This window comes from Armigeres subalbatus, chromosome 3 (genome assembly GCF_024139115.2).
Source record: "Armigeres subalbatus isolate Guangzhou_Male chromosome 3, GZ_Asu_2, whole genome shotgun sequence".
Taxonomy (NCBI): Eukaryota; Metazoa; Arthropoda; class Insecta; order Diptera; family Culicidae; genus Armigeres; species Armigeres subalbatus.
The window spans coordinates 367,883,290-367,901,273 of record NC_085141.1 but is presented as its reverse complement, the minus strand read 5'-3'; the positions used below and the strand labels follow the sequence as shown (position 1 = coordinate 367,901,273).

General features: G+C 41.0%; 1 protein-coding gene and 1 non-coding gene across 3 annotated transcripts in view; both read left to right on the top strand.

Moving 5' to 3' along the window:
* The window catches only part of LOC134226369 (zinc finger protein 675-like), a 143,769-nt gene that overhangs the window by 104,845 nt on the left and 20,940 nt on the right, over positions 1-17,984 (top strand). The gene's annotated exons all lie outside the window — the stretch shown is intronic.
* On the top strand, positions 5,110-5,185 carry Trnav-aac (transfer RNA valine (anticodon AAC)). Its single transcript has one exon. It is a non-coding gene; the product is annotated as a tRNA-Val (tRNA).

Below are 17,984 nucleotides of genomic sequence, written 5' to 3'. Positions count from 1 at the left end.
CGACGGGCACAAGAAGGCGAGGTGCGCAGCGGGCAAGGTGGATCGATCAGGTGGAAGATGACTTGCGGACCCTCCGTAGACTGCGTGGCTGGCGACGTGTTGCCATGGACCGAGCCGAATGGAGAAGACTCTTACATACCGCACAGGCCACTTCGGCCTTAGTCTGAATAAATAATAATAATAAACGAAAGTTTGAGCAGAAAAATCGGTAATTTTTCGTTGGCGCTTGGTGTGATTTGGCTGAACCCCGACCAATTGTAGCTTCTTCTAAAACAAAATATATCAACAAGCATTTTCCCCAAATTCGTTCATATTTCATTCAATTTGCGAAAAACGTGCTTAAGCTTAAGGTACTTTTGGTGTAAATTGTTCTGCAGAGAGACGAAAAATAAAGATGAATTGAAAGGAAGAAGAAATAGTGTTTTAAGGTGATTATAGAATGAAGCCAGAAATCGGCCATTTTGTAAACCACGTGCTTTTCCAATATTGTTTTCAAGAGAACGAGATGAAAGAACCATAACGTGTGTGCGGCTGAAATAATGGTAGATCGTTTGCTTAGTTATGCTGAACAATCATGATTTGAGTTTCGGCACTGTACGAAAACTATTACGCCAGATTTGGGCTTTTGGAAATGTATGCAGATAAACGTGTGGTGAATTTGAAATTCGCCACGGGCTTCATTCTATAATCACCTTAAACCTTATAAGTTATGGCAAAAACCTATTGGAAAAAAATAATAATGCACTTCATTATGCCACCTAATGAATAATCCTATATCAAAATGCTAATAATATTCATAAGTTAATGAAAAGTTAATCAAAAACAAAGCAATGGAAAGGAATTTGGTTTGTTTCTTATTTTTGTGATTTTTTTCACCAGTGAGCACGCGTGTTAGCAAAATAAGCAACGAGATTGGTGCTGTATTTCTTTGTTTTGCGGAACGGAATAGTTCGCCTATAAGTTTTGGAATGTATGTGACTAATAGAATGTATAAGTTGTTTAGTTTTTCATCCTAGATCAGCTGGTGAATAATATTCCCTTCGAATAAACGAACTTTTTTCATCGAAAAAGTATATTTTCTCCTAAAGTTAACAATTCTATAACCATATTACCACTTGGTATAAAGCAATAATTGAGTAGAAAAAGCGTTCCATATTTTAACAAAATCGGTTCAGTCACCGCCAAAGTTACTGCATTTTTTTTTTATTTTGGCGATTTTTCAACATCAATTTTTGAGGGGCCGTTTTACCCCACTTCCCCTCAATGAAAAAATCTGAAAATTTGCAAAATGTCTTCTTTTACACATATGAACAAATCCTTTAAATTTCATTCAAATCGGAAAGCATCGATACTGTTGTATTGTATGTTGCTGTATTTGTAATTTATTCATCGGACTGTGCTGTCTACATGAAATTCTTAAGTTGTTGGTCAAACATTAAGGACATTACTTACGGCTCAGCAAACGACAGCGAAATCTGGATATTGAAATCTGGAAATAAAATTCGTCGGACACTTCGTTGAATCGATTAATCATGGCGACAATGGAACTGTTAGCAGCATAGTTAGTTGCTTGTGGCTCCTTGTGTATAGCAGCGCTCGCGCTCGAAGCGTTCGGACAGGTGCGTATAAACTAATTCTCTTAAAATCTTGGCAATAAAAACACACTGAGCAACATTCCTCCACTTGGCTCAAGTATCCAACCCGAGTAGACGACAGCAATCAGCATAGGCAGGCAAATTCAACGGGTCATTCCATGGAAGGCTGCGCAAAGCATATTTGACGAATCTTCTCTGGACAGATTCGAACCGCTCACTCCATACGGCCTGGTAGGGATTCCAAACAGCAGATGCAAACTCTAGTATTGAACGAACCAGAGAGCAGTACAACGCTTTGTAACACAACGGATCTTGAAACTCATTGGAGATTTTGAACATGAACCCAAGCAGGCGATGGTATTTGAGAAGTGGCGGGTGTAGGTAAGCTTTTCATCCAAAATAACTCCTAGGTCTTTTACATGATCAACCCGTTGCGCTTCTCGCGAATTGACTCTTAAATACAGTCAAACCTCCATGAGTCGATATTGAAGGAACCATCGACTCATGGAAATATCGAGATGTGGAGTAGAAAATCTTTGGAAAGCTGTTTGAAGGGACCATCACAGTAACCAAGAAAATATTTTTCAATATGGCATAATCTGCCTCCATGAGTCGATATCGAGTCATAGAACATCGACTCATGGAGGTTTGACTGTATATTTGATATGCTTTGTAGTATTACCTATGGTATTTGTCTGCTAATTAATTGGCTAAATACATGTCAAAGAAAACAAATTCCAAGTTTTCAAATAACTTTATTTGACGCATTAGAAAAATAAAAGGGTTAAAGAGAAAGCATTTATTAAAATTAAATTTCCCTCCTTTTGAGTAATAGTTTTAGGGTACAGGATCGTATTGGAAATATGTCATTTTCGCAACCGGCCAGATATGTAAAATTTATATAAAGGCACCCACTATTTCCACAGTCAGCAGATCGCGTGTTAGCGTTTAAATTCAACTGAATCCCGCAGGTGGTACCATTCGGACCGACAAGTTTATGCTGCAAATAATTTCCAACTGTGGAAACAAGCCTGTCAACCAATAATCGCGCGCCGATATCAGAGCTCGGGAACACTATTGGCAGCAACAATAACACTTTATAATAAAGTAGAATTCTTGGTTTGTTAAATAATTATAATTCAGAAAAATAAATATTCGAACTGCTCGAAAAAAATGAATCTTCGTCTTTTACTGGCATCGCATTCCCCATCCCATCAGAGGCGTTTCCGGTTTGCAGCTTAGTGTTATTAGTGATTCCACAGTTATGGGCTATGAGTTCAAAGCCAAAAGGACAGGGACTAACGCGAATATTTTCATTTAACAATAAAAATAACTTTTCGATAGATGGTTCGTTTAAAATAGTATTTTAAGCCTTTGGTTCATGTCAATGCATTGAGCAAATACCAGTCGATGAAAAAAATTCAAATAAAACATTTAAAAGTTCATTTAGTAGAAGGAACTCAACCAATTTTAGCGCAACAAGCTTTGTTTGAAGAGCAATTCTGCCTTGTTGATCACTATCGAAATGATGGTTCCAAAGTCCTGTTGGGAAGCTATGCGAGCCCTGTTAACCTTGCGAGCAAAGGCATAGGATTGCCAATCCGGTGATGTCGAGTTCAATTCTCTGTTCGATCTATGAAGTTTTTGGGTGGGAAACATTTTCTACTCCCTGGGCACAGTGTTGCCCAGTGTTGAAGGCATAGAAAAACTTTCAATACTGTACAAATGGCATGTTGAAAGGCAAGCCAAGATCCAGTTGGAATATATAGAGCCATTGAAGAAGAAGGGTGAGTTATCTATGAAAAGTTAAAAGTCCATAAAAGTAAAATGAGCAAAACTCAACATTCACTACAAAATAATTCATTTTGCCACTGATTTTGTTTTAAAACTCCACTTCAGCATGAAACATTTATATTATACTCGAAACAATCACACCGCACTACTCGTTCCATCGCACAGTCCTCCGCCAAAGCGAACCTCCCGCCCACCCGTGTCCCGCGGCAGGACTTTTGAGTCTGTGATAACTGCTGCAACACGGTTAATCCTCGACAATTTACGCTGTTGCGGCGGTTGTGATTGCGAAAGAGGCAATCGCTGTTGTTGGTGCCAGTCAGTAGTAGTGGGAGAAAGGCGAACCAATGAGTGAATTTCACGCGACACAAAGGAAGAAAAATAATCGTCCCACATTTTGCTTTCGGTGATTAACCGTTGATAAACTGTGGAAATCTGGGGGCTAAGGCGGCTTAGTGGGTTGGTTGTGGGGGAGTTTGATGGAAATTGTCGGGTACAAATCTGGGACGGTTTTGGTTGACGTTGCCAGCCACGATTTATGAGTGCTAGAGGAATGTTCAGCGATTTCACAGCGGAACGCGAAGTTTTCGGGCAGAATCTGCCCCGGTTGGAATGTAGTGTCGAAAGGGTGACAAAAAGTGTAAAAATTGAAATTCTGCTGTGGTGGGACGGGCGGTATGAATCGGATGTACGTACAAATTTTTTGGCTCACGTTTCTGCAGGCATGAATATTTTATCATTATTTAATTTCATGATTAATGTATCAGCAGATGGCACTGATTTTGTTTCGGGGGTTTTGTCACGAGTGTATTTCCGGATGTGCTTTTAACTGTCCCGGTCTTCTTGTCGCAGGCTTTGGAGTTGTGACGCATTATTTTTGTGGATTTTTCCCCCTGAAGAAAATTTAACTCAATTTAATTAGATGGCAAGTTTTGTATTATCTAATGAAGGTGTGGATTGCTTTAACGGAAGTCAATTCATTAGCATGAGAATGCGATTATACACTATTATCCCACAATTTCCTGTAGGTTACTTACTCGTTATAAAACCAGTTGAAACGCTAAACGTCGTCTAGCAAAGATGGGTTCCCGAATGTGCCCAAATAGGAGAGGGCGTTTTTCGAAATAATATTTAAATTTGCTGGATCGATGTTTCGAGTAGCAATGAAAAATCGGAGGTAACACATCGATATTTCAATATATCGATACGCTTTGAAGCTTACCGTCTTCAAGAGTAAAAAAAAAACAGAAAAATGCCACACAGTCAGAAATATTTTTTTACAATGTTCTGAAAACTCATATGTGAATATGTACATTATGTGGAAGGTATTGATTTGAAAAATATATTGGAGGTAACCACTTTCGCTTCGATGGGACTTGAACCCACGACCCTACAGTACGCTAGACTGGTGCTTTAACCAACTAGCTACGAAGAACCTCCGTCGGCCTTCGCAACCTAGCGGTTACGCAATGCGGTCGGGTCTGAGCTTGATGACTGACTGGCAAATAGCTTATACAACCTCACTTGATCTGTACAGTTGCTGATGAAGAATGTGTACAGCCGCCAGACATTCTTAATTCCCACGCTTGTCTAATGTGAACGTGTACTATACACATGTGGAAGTGTTGGCTTGAGAAATGGATTGCGAGTGATTTGACTATGCGTCCAATTTGGAAATCTCGAGCTCATTCAGTAGCCGCTAGGTTGTGAAGGCCGATGTAGGTCCTTCGTAGCTTAGTTGGTTAAAGCACCAGTCTAACGTACTGTAGGGTCATGGGTTCGAGTCCCATTGAAGGGAAAGTGGTTACCTCCAATACATTTTCCAAATCAATATCTTCCACATAACGAACATATTCACATATGAGTTTCACAACTTTGTAAATTAGTGTCCAAGTCGGGTGGTTTAATCCCCGGAAATAGGCAATTAACTTTGACCAAAATATTTCTGTGAGAGACATATGAGAAATATTTTGTTTACTTAAGGTCACTCCTGACAGAATCCAAGTTTCAAAGTGCCCGCGTTTTCGGGGCACACCACTCGATACAGAGGCGGCGGAAAACTGTCATTTTTGTTGATTCAGCTTAGCTGCGTCGCAGCATGCGTGAAAAAATAAAAATGACAGTTGTGCGTTGCTTCCGTATCGAGTGGTGTGCCCCCGAAAATGCGAGCACTTTGAAACTTGGATTCTGTCAGGAGTGACCTTAAATTTATTTTGATGAACATATTTCGAGCATAGAAAGAATCAATCAAAATCAATATACGAAGCAGAATCGAAATCAGAATTGAAATGTTAATCAGAATCCGAGTCATATTCAGAATCAGAAACATAATTGGTATCGGAATTGGATTTCTAATGAGGATCAAAATTGAAATTAATAGCAGAAGCAAAATTGGAATCAGAAAACAAACAAAATCAGAATCCAAATAAAGCTCAGAATCATAATTAGGATCAAAATCATAATCAGAATCAGAATGAAAATCAGATTCGGGATCAGAATCGAAATCGAAGTCAGAATCAAAGACACAATCAGAATAGGATTCAGAATCAGAATCAGAATTAAATTCAATATCATATCAGTTAGTCTTGCAAGCAAAGGCGTAGGATTGTCAATGGATAATCAGAATCGAATCGAAATCGAAGTAGGATCGAAATCAGAATCAGTATCGGAATAGGAATCGAATAAGAATAAAAATCAGAAACATGAGCAGTACCAAAATCAAACTAAGACAAGAGAATGAGATTCAAAATCAGAAAAACAGAATCAAGAATAAGAATTAGATTTAAAATCAGAATTAAAATCAGAATCAGTATCAGAATCAGAATCAGAATCGAAATTCATGTCGGGTTTATTCATTTATCAGATGCTATATCACATGTCGAATAAGAAAATCGTTGTAAAGCTTTTTGCAGCCAAGCAGGACACTGCAATGGGCCGGCCACGTAGCCATCAATGTCGGATAGCAATCCGGTGAAAATGGTTTTCGACAACGATCCGACGGACAGCAATGGACCGAGAACTTTTATGTACTGCACAGGCCATTCCGGCCTTAGTCTGAGCGAATAATAATAAAAATAATCAGGGTGTCGACTACTTGAAAAAACCTGGAAAGTCAGGTAATTTTAATTTGGACCTGAAATGTCTGAGAAAGTCAAAGAATTTTGATTGAGGTCAGGGAAAAAATCACAAAACCCAATATTGAAAATTTATAGTGATTGATTAAATTCAAGCTATAAACTAAACTAAGGACACTTATGACAAATACATGCTAAACCATTTTAACCAAATAATCATAACCATGAAAAAGGATCAATAAAGCTTGAGCTTGAGCTTGAGCTTGATTGACTGCTCGTAATTGCTACTCCATTATGACCAGATCAGCTGTTCTTGCACAGGGAACCAACAGATGTTTGCTTGGGACTAGCACACATCTTCAATGTACAAGTACTGGTGATCTCATTTGTTAGGTCATACTGGCGCCTGCCACGTCAGAATGCAAGTCAATGTAGGGAAGGGGGAGGAAATGATGATGCAATCACTCGCCCACTGCAAGCCGAATATACCTCTGCACTTGCCACGAGTTCATGCGGAATTTGTTGGAATTTATGGGTTAGGTTGGAGAGGCAGAGGTCCGTCTTGGTTAACGAGCTGCCAATGTGATAAGATAGGAGAAGGTAACTGATGAAATTTCTAATTGGATGTAGGAAACGAGCTCTATAGTTCATTTCCAATTCTAGCAGATTACTGATAGAATACTCAAGTCGGAGGTATAGGAATAGTAATGGAAACGGTATGGAGGAAGTCCATTTCCAGTTCTAGCGATTGCTAGAACATGAGGAATAAAGAGAAAGATACAAAGTAGGAGAATGGAACGGACCTGGGATTTAACCCACGACCTCCTGCGTATGAGGCAGAAGCAGTAGCCATATGACTACCAAGCCCGCTAAGTATTGGTGATCTCATTTGTTAGGTCATACTGGCGCCTGCCACGTCAGAATGCAAGTCAATGTAGGGAAGGGGGAGGAAATGATGATGCAATCACTCGCCCACTGCAAGCCGAATATACCTCTGCACTTACCACGAGTTCATGCGGAATTTGTTGGAATTTATGGGTTAGGTTGGAGAGGCAGAGGTCCGTCTTGGTTAACGAGCTGTCAATGTGATAGATAGGAGAAGGTAACTGATGGAATTTCTAATTGGATGTAGGAAACGAGCTCTATAGTTCATTTCCAATTCTAGCAGATTACTGTTAGAATACTCAAGTTGAAGGTATAGGAATAGTAATGGAAACGGTATGGAAGTCCAATTCCAGTTCTAGCGATTGCTAGAACATGAGAAATAAAGAGAAAGATACAAAGTAGGAGAATGGAACGGATCTGGGATTGAACCCACGACCTCCTGCGTATGAGGCAGAAGCAGTAGCCATATGACTACCAAGCCCGCCTCATGAAAAAGGATCAATAAAGGTATAAAAACATCCAAAGCGCAGAATAATCTCAAGTCCCAACACATATTGTTCTGCTTTTTGCGGTCGAAAAAGAAAATTACTTAAAGGCTACCTTACACCTCGGGAAAATTTTCCGCCGGATTTTGGTCCCCGTGCATTTTAAATGGGGCCAGGATTTTGATTTTCCGTGCCCAAATCCCGAAAACATCGCATATGCAAAAATACATGGGGAAAAAATCCGCGGATCAAATTCCCGAAGTGTGAAGCTACCTTAAAGCGCGATCGAACGTGTTTTTGGGAGCGCAGAACGATCTCCAGATCCGCATTATTTTGTTCTGATTAAGAGAAGTCAAGAAAGTTATTTAGAGCGCGATCAAACTTAGTTTTGGAATCCAGAACGATCTCGAGATCTGCGTCATTTTGGTCTGCTTTTGACATAAACTACGTCTAAGGAAGGGAAGGCTCCGATAAAGTGGAGAAACCGTCACGAAATTTGGCGAGGTTTCAAACGCTAATAGCTCTCTTATCATTCGATGGTTTTGCGAGATTTTCTTATCAATCGATTTGGAAACTCTTCAATAATTTTCTAAATCCATTGAAACTTTTAATTATCAATGTTAAAATATTAAAAATTTCACTACTTTCCAAATTGGTGAGTGAGAGAGGCTGCTGAAAAAAAGAAGCTGGATGAGAGTGTCGGTGGGATGGTACCTTAGTTCGCTGCAGGCAGGAGTGGCCACCGAACCTGGGAAAATGGGAAAGGCGGGATAAGACGGTAATTCAAAACCATCGTGGAAAACCGTGTAACGCTGTTACAAAATTGAACAAGGTTGCAATTAAATTCTGATTTTAATTCGATTAACCATCTTTTCGTCTTTAAAGATTGATTAAATCGAAAGCCTTAGAATGCAGCCAGAATTGGAAATTTTTAATAAACATCGCGCCTCCTAGTGGTTAATAGTTCAACCACTCTATTTCCTTATCCCGAGACAATTTTATGACCACTCACTGACTTCAGCTATCAGTACACTGTTTGTCATAATGACAAATATTTGTCAAGTCAGCCTGATATCCATGTCGATTTCTGATCAGTCTGATAGATATCCGGATAAACTTGACAAATATTTGTCATCATGACAAACAGTGTACTGAGGGCTTTAATTTGCTTGTTTGTCTGATGAGTTCGTTTCTTGTAACGGCAATTGTTCTATAATCTTTAAAACTCAACAAAGAAATAAAGAAAAATCCAGAATAAAGTGGAATTTTTAGTAAAGTGACTGTTAGCTGTTTGAAGAAATAGAGTGAGTCAGATTTAGGCCGAATAGATATTTTTTAAATTGTTCTAATACATTGTTCAATTGTTCTAGTGTTCGGAAAATTAATTATACTAGTGGAAATTGCAAAGGCCCAAGTGAGAGGAAATCAAGAATTCCTATGTGAGTTAGTAGAACCGCCATGATGATAGTCAGAAATTAATGTAGATTTTGTGTCACGTTTTGTAGCTCTGTTGAAGATAGTAGCTGACGTCTAATCAGCTAATTAGCGAATCTGCTGCTCGAGGCTCAGGTAAATGCGTTTGTGTGTTGTATACGGAATAAGATTGTGTCGTCCAAATGTTATGCACGTGTGCGCTTCTTTCTTTTCTCCGTGAAGGAACCTAAATCCTTCACGTGAAGGTGTTCCGGCCGGGTTCTAGACCCGGAAGTAGGTTGAAGGGGGACTCGGACGCTCCGAGTTCTCTAGGTGGATCCAGAGGCTTGGCGGTTTGTAGGCTTTAAGCCTCATCGCCCGGGCAGTGATACACCTAGAGATGTCGTAAATTAATCGATTACTTCGATTAATCGATTAATCGTTGTAATAATCGATTAATTTTGAATCGTTGATCATTACCTAACGATTAATCGATTCAATAATCGAGAGAGATCGAGAGTAATCGATTTGTTACTAATCGATTAATCAGGATTTTACGACATCATAAGGATGTCGCAAATTAATTGATTACTTCGATTAATCGATTCATCGTTGTAATAATCGATTAATTTTGAATCGATTATTATCCAACGACCAATCGATTCAATAATCGACAGGAATCGAGAGTAATCGATTAGTAACTAATCGATTAATCGGGATTTTACGACATCTCTAGATACACCATCGCACCTACGGGCCAGGGAGAGATCCACGTCTCCCGAGAATTACCAACCGATCGCCAATTGTCGGAAGGATTCTCCATCTCGTTGGCCTCGAGACAGCTGGCAGATCGACGCTAACCGATCTGCACGAGATAGTGTTGGCGCACATTACGAGCGTACGCGATGTGCTTCAGTAAAGGTGTGGGCCAAAGTCCTCTATGTCTGTAGTAGTCGAAAAAATAACGTAAACATTGCCACCCACAGTGGGTGGGCGGAATGAAACGTCACGTCTGTTATAAAAATTGTACTGAGTATGCCAGACGTGACGTCACATTCGGCCACCTTCGGCCATCTTCGGCAACCCAGCTGAGAGTTTCTCTCTCAAAAGAGCGAGTTTTCGTTAAACAAATACTACTTTGGGGTTTGGCCCACACCTGTAGTAAAGCACATCGGAGCGTACGTTTACCACCCACCGCACCGCCGGGTGGAGTCCAGCACCAGCACCAAGATGACTGACAGCCATCGGGTAGCCGATTGCGCACACGCATACTACCATCGAACTCATCGTCGCCGTGCCCGATTAACGATTGCACCATGACGTCATCGGACACCATATGAGGGCAATGTTTACATTTTTTTTACCCGTGTTTAAATGGGAGTGACTTCTCATGAGGGCAATGTTTACATTTTTTTTATATGGAGATTTTGACTCGTGCAATGGTCAATACGATCGCCAATACCGACTCTTTGTCGCCCCGGCGGCCTTGCACACGTACACAACGGCAACCTTCGTCGCGCCGGCGGCGTGATTATAACACCACGACACAGTCATCGTAGCTCCGGCGGCAAACTTGTTTGAAGAAATTTCAGCGTGCAAATTTATGACAAATCTCGCGTGATTTTTGAAAACGTAAGTCCAAATAAAAGACTCTCTTTCATTATGGAACGTACACACGATCAAGCAGTTTGACCAACATTGACTCCACCTCCCGTTTATTCAAACATTCATCACGAACAATCAATTTATTCGACCAACAATATCACACACGAACGAACGAAGCGTCAACTTGAGCACCAACCATCAAAAAACATATGAGGGTTTGTGCAACTTTACTACAAATGCTCAAACATGTTCGGCGAACCTTGACTCCACCCCCGACAACTCAAACCAAAATCAAACCGTTTTCATTTTTTTCAATCGAGCCGCCAACTGTCAAATGGTTGTTCGAACTAAAGACACTATAAACAAAGACGGGAAATGTTCCAATTGGAATTCCAAATTTACTGTCAGTGCTGTTCCAATCGAGCAGAAGACCTGTCATTCCAAAAAATCACGCAGAACATTTGGTAAGGGCTAATTTAACTTCCGCAAATAAACATGTTTAAATTATTGTTGAAATATTTTTGGATCAATGTAGCCTAATAAACTCCCACAAATGGTAGAAAATGACTCTCAACTTGTTTATATTGTATTTGCTATCTGCTTTGCGTGGGTATACGCGTTACTAATCATTTTTTTGAAATTAAGAAAATTACTTACACCAATTTGAAAACTTTATGCAATATGAGCAGTGTTGCGCATTCAGGGTTGCCTGTCGAATTATTTGCTCAGGGATCAGATTTCGCGTCTTTGTATATAGTGTCTTTAGTTCGAACAACTTCACACACGTTCCAACAAAGCAGCAACCGAAGCGTTTTCCTGGGGGTGGAGTCAATGTTCGTCAAACTGCTTGACTGGTGTGTACGTTGCTTTACGCTCTCTTTTGCTAATATCTATGCTAGTTTAAAATTTGTTGCAATATTTTCACCTCAGCATACTAGACAAAGCTATTTTCTTCAGATCAGTGCTGGAAAATCCAATGTAAATGTTAGCATGGCTTTGTAATAATCGAAAAAGAAAGTAAACAAAGAGAGCCTCTCTTTTGGACTTACGACGTTTTCAAAAATCACGCGAGAAATGTTCAGCTTCTGATTTTTAAGAATTTAACTATAAATCGCACATGGCAATTATATTACTCAAATTTCCAGGGAAAAAAGAGGAATAATAATGTAATAAATTAACAATCATTTGTCATAAACTCAATAATTTTGTAGAACAACGACTCTCAGGGGAAACAGAATTTTTATGCACTTAAAAGCTTGAAAATCACTTTAACATGGTCAAAACGTGAACGGAACGAATCGCAATGTTCACAAGCCTTGTAGAGTACACCAAAAACTTTCGTACAGAGGTTGTTGCGATAGTTTTCGACGTTTATATCTCTTGTTAGATTTTTTCCAAAATTGAAAATAGTCCAAAAACACTAAATCGACTTGAGCCACCTCGAAATTTTATCCGAATTAGCTGAAAATTTGTCAGGAGACTTATTTTAGCATAAGAATTGTGATGCTGGGCTGACCGGTTGAATGTTTGATACTTTTTGAAAACATGAAGAGGTCTAGTACTCAGCAGAGACTGCTCCGCCACCCCATCGTTGGATAACGCATGAGCTCGAGCGAAGCGAACAGATTCAGGTCAGATATTTCCATATTGTAAACAGCGAGTATAGGGACCAAAGCAAAGCACGGCCGTGCGAAATTCCAATTGGAATCTAGGAAGCTAGGAATTGAACGACAATATAAGCTTGTAAATTTGAACGTTGGCCTAGTCGCTCAAGAGGAAGAAAGAGTTTGGATTGGATTGGGTTTTGATTAATTTTGGATTTTAATTGAGGATTTTTGAGAATTGGCTTGCCGTTGGGTTGATCTTGTGGTTGGTTAAGGCCCGGCTCGATTTGCGCCATTCCACGTGTATTTGATGGACTCGCCCTGAGTCTCAAAGGGCAATTCTTGCTGCTTCACATGCAGACGATCTGATCATCTGCTTGGCGCAAAAGTGAAGTTAGTTGAAGGAAAAACAGAATCTATTCCGACCAAATTCTGAACCGTTTCACCGAAGAACTTCACTTGATTATTCTTTCAAAGATACATAATACATATGTCAAAATCTTTCACATGATCAAATTAGCAAAAAAAAAATCAGCAGTGACAGCCCAATTATTATCAATCGATTTTTCATCAAATGTAGGTTTTTAATGACTAATAATTAAAAAATATGTAGAAAAACATTGTTTGATACTGAGCGAACGTGACTGAATGTCCATCAAAATTTACCAGTCCTAAATTTTAACCCCGAATCGACCGTGGATGTTTCGGTCCCCCTTTGCTAACAAGGTTGTCTCATAAAAGAACACACACTTCCCACCTGAACTGCAATTCTTAGTTGGCTTGCTTGGCTTGTTGGCCTGTACCGAGCGAAAAGTCCCGTTGGAAAATAGACGCCAGCAGCGAGCAATAATAAGAGTTAAAAAAAGAAGCCATCACGAACACATCGATGATGATGACGCTTTGGTTGACAAAGGAACGAGATACAAGACGTTCGTTGATTGGCTGACCAATCGGGAAGCAGAGACGATTCAAAATTAAGTAGGGACACGGCAGGTATTTCCGTCCATCGTCGTAAGGGTTAAAACCAACGAAAGCAACGTCCATTTGTTAGAACTCCACTATAGCAGAACGTTTCTCATGAGTTTTGAGCTTGCGATTTGGTACGGATAAGTTTGGCAAAAAAGGTGTCTTTTTTATTGGTTTTCAAGACTATGACGACAAGACGAAAATGTCTGCCTCAACCCTATTAAAAAGTACATTCGCTCGCAGAGCATTCAGTCTTTTTTATACAATCACGCGAAATATATCGTTATTTGAAAATACCGCTTTCTTATTATGAGCATAAGCATGAGCGTGATTGACCGCTCCCGGTAGCAACTCCGTTATTGCCAGGTCAGTTTTAATTACACAGAGAACCAACAGATGATATTTTGGACTAACATCATCCTCAATGTGTAAAAACTGGTGACCCTAATTCAAGCAATACCAGCGCCGGCCGTGTCCGAATGCAGGTCAATTAGGGAATAGGTAGGAAACTGTTGACGTGATACTCGCTTTGATGGAAGCCGACGAGTCATCTGCACTTCCACGAGAAATCACTGGGATGTTGGATATATGGGGTAGGGAGTGTGGCAGGGTTCGTTTTGGTAAACGGTATGCCGGGTGTAGCGTGTAGTTTGATCTAGAGTAAAAAACACAATCGTACGCACACTAGTTATTTGACTTACGACCGCACAATGCAGAACAACATATTTTGATGATCGCGCGATCGTTCTGCGTGCTTAAGGAAAAACGAACGCACCAGCACTATAGTTTTACTTGCTATTTGATTTACTCACCCGCACAACGCAGAACAAAATATTTTAATGATCGCGCGATCGTTCTGCAGGCTAGAGGAAACACGATCGGACGCGCACTACACAGAAAAAGTAAAGCACCGAAAAAAACACAAGTACAAAGAACAACGTTTCATTTTTCAACTCTCACTTCCCGTATAAATATTATTAAGGATTGAAAACATGATCGAACGCGCACTCGTGCGTTACCCAAATAAAACTTCAAACTGTTGCATTTTCTCATATGCAATTTTCTAATATGGATCCAATATTTTTCTCTCTGAATATACACTTTTTGGATACATATAACCAACACTCACATGAATTTTAACTTTTCTTTTTTTTTTTCATTAGTTTATTTATTTGGAAGGCTCATTTGCCGTGAAGCGTTACGGAGCCGAAATCAAGTTTAACAATACATTTCTTGATTCTTATACATAGTGTTAGTTTTGGGGAACCGAAAGACTCGCGGTTTAGTCGAGGTTAGGGAATACAATAATACAGTAGGAAAGGAAAGGATTTTAGGGTGCTTAAGTAATTACTATGCTGATGTTCACAAAGTTGACATTCCTCGCATTTTACATCTGTAACAGGACAAACAAACTTTTTTTGGGAGACAACGACGAGAGGAAGACATACGGAAGGGATTAACGACAGACATGGAAATGTTCAACAGGAAGAAGACATTCGATATGGGGTACGACAGACAAGGGAATGGGCAGACAATGATTAGTGTTTTACATCAGCAACTTTCAAAAATTGGTGGACCAGGGACATGTACTCGAGATCAAGGCCCGACAACACTTCCCTAATAGGCTTTGGTTGTTTTCCTCGGACCCGGAGATGTTCAGTTAGCGCAGATCTGGGGCCACGATGCTCCTCGCACGCCCACACGACATGATCGATGTCCTGATAATCCTCGCCGCAAACACAGAGATTTCCTTCCGAGAGCCCCACTCTGAAAAGATGTGTATTTAGAGTGTAGTGATTGGACATTAGACGACACATGGTTCGAATGAAGTCTCGTCCCACATTCAATTTTTTGAACCATGGACGCTTCGACACCTGCGGGCGAATTGAATACAGCCATCTACCCAACTCCCCATTTGTCCATTTCTGTTGCCAGCTGTTCAAGGTTTCCTGACGAACTAATGTGAAAAATTCATCGAAGGTGATTTTCCGATCGTAAATATCACCTTCCATAGCGCCCACCTTAGCCAAAGAGTCCGCTTTCTCATTTCCCGGGATCGAGCAATGAGAAGGGATCCAAGCCATGGTGATTGTGTAAGACCGTTGTGATAAGGCACTCAAAGCTTTCCGTATCCCATTCAGAAGATACGCTGAGTGCTTAACCGGTTTCATTGACCGAACAGCCTCCAAGGAACTTAGACTGTCGGTGAAGATGAAAAGTGGTCAGGAGGTGGGGATGCGATTTGCTCGAGTGAATAGTGTATAGCTGCAAGCTCAGCAGTATACACGGAACAAGGGCAACAAGGCTCTTTGATGTTAAAGTAGGCGCTATGAAAACGTTGAAAACACCGAAACCAGTGGAGTCATCAATTTTTGACCCGTCTGTAAAAAAGCTTCTCTCCTCACTGGCGTACCCGTATTTGCTTGCAAATAATGGAGGTATGACCTCCGCACACAGAAAGTCTGGTATTCCATGAACCTCCTGCTTCATGGACAGATCAAAAGTAACAGAGGAACTGTAAGAGTCTAAGAAGTTAGCACGATTGGTATCTACCGAAGAAGGGCTTACCTCCAGCGTTATGTACCAGTGGTAAATACTCATGAATCGAGATTGAGGGTTTTGTTCGAGCAGCTTCTCGAAGTTATCAATGACCAATGGATTGAGAACCTCACAGCGGATGAGGAACCGGAGCGATAATTCCGCGAAACGATCTGTTAGTGGCAGTACTCCCACAAGTACTTCCAAGCTCATCGTATGAGTCGAATTCATACATCCTAACGCGATACGGAGACAGCGGTACTGAATCCTTTGTAGCTTCAGCATGTGTGTTTTAGCCGCGGACTGGAAGCAAACACTAAAGTATTCGAGGACCGACAAAATGGTTGTTCGATACAACGTCATAGGATCTTCGGGATGAGCTCCCCAGCATGTTCCGGTTATTGATCGCATGAAGTTGATCCGTTTCTGGCATTTTTGTGTCAGATACACAATGTGCTTCCCGAAGGTGCATTTTGAGTCAAACCAGACCCCGAGGTATTTAGAAGACATGCTATGAGTGATTGTCTTACCCATCAGTTGGAGCAGGAACTTTGCCGGCTTATGTTTTTTGAAAAGCCAACCATCTCGGTTTTCTCCGGAGAGAATTCGATACCCAGCTTCGTAGCCCAAGTGGACAAATTGTCCAGAGTATCTTGCAACGGTCCTTGCAGATCAATCGCTGTTGGTCCCAGAAACGGATACAACACAATCATCTGCAAGCTGTCTCAACGAGCAATTTGGCATGAGACATTCATCAATGTCTCTGACGTAAAATTAAAAGAAGGGAGCTCAAACATGAGCCCTGGGGAGACCCATGTAGCTAATTCGTGAAGTTGCCGAGTCACCATGAGAAAAACTCATACGCTTCTCTGACAACAAATTGTACAAATAGTTGTTCAAAATTGGTGAAAGTCCACACTCGTGGAGTTTGTCAGATAAGACATCGACGCAAACTGAATCAAAAGCCCCTTAATGTCCAAAAACACTGAGCCCATTTGCTCTTTTTTAGCGAAAGTAAGCTGAATTTCTGAAGAAAGCAACGCAAGACAGTCGTTCGTTCCCTTGCCCCTGCGGAAACCAAATTGTGTATCTGACAACAAACTATTCGATTCAACCCATTTGTCTAGCCGGAAGAGAATCATCTTCTCCAACAGCTTCCGAAGACATGACAGCATCGCGATGGGGCGATACGAGTTACAATCCGACGCGGGTTTTCCGGGATTCTGGATGGCTATCACCCTCACTTCCCTCCAATCATCCGGAACAATGTTGCACTCCAGTAACTGATTGAACAAGTTCAATAAGCGCCTCTTCGCGACGTCTGGGAGGTTTTTGAGCAAATTGAACCTGATTCTATCCATCCCTGGAGCGGAATTGTTACATGAAAGGAGAGCAAGTGAGAATTCAATCATCAAAAGGGACGATCCATATCATCCCTGTCTGCAAAAGCATCACGTAGCTCTTGCCTCACCGGTACCGAATCCGGACAAACTTTCTTTGCGAAGTCAAGTATCCACCGCGACGAGCTTTCACGATCTTCGTTTACGGACGACGCGTTGCGCATTCTTCTCCCGACGGTCCACAGAGTTTTCATTGAAGTCTCGCGCGATAAACCTTCAACAAAAGTGCGCCAATATCCGCGCTTCTTCACTTTGACCAGTTTCTTGAACTGGATCTCGAGCGCGGTGTATCGTTTGTGAAGAACGATCGCCCCGTGTTTCCGAAATTCTTTGAACGCGGCGGATTTCTCTCGATAAAGTTGCGTACACTCGATGTCCCACCACGGACTGTAGGGTTTCCTACGAACCGAAGCTCCTGGCACCGGCCGACGTTGTGCCTGAAGAGCGCTTTCAAGAATCAACTGCGATAGAAACTTGTACTCTTCCCGCGGGGAAGTACTTCTATCAACTGTATGCCATCGCTGATGGCGTCCGCATATTTGCCCCAATCAATGTGCTTCGTGAGGTCATATGAAAGATCGATGGAAGCAGATTGCTTATGTCCATTGGAAATCGAAACTTCGATCGG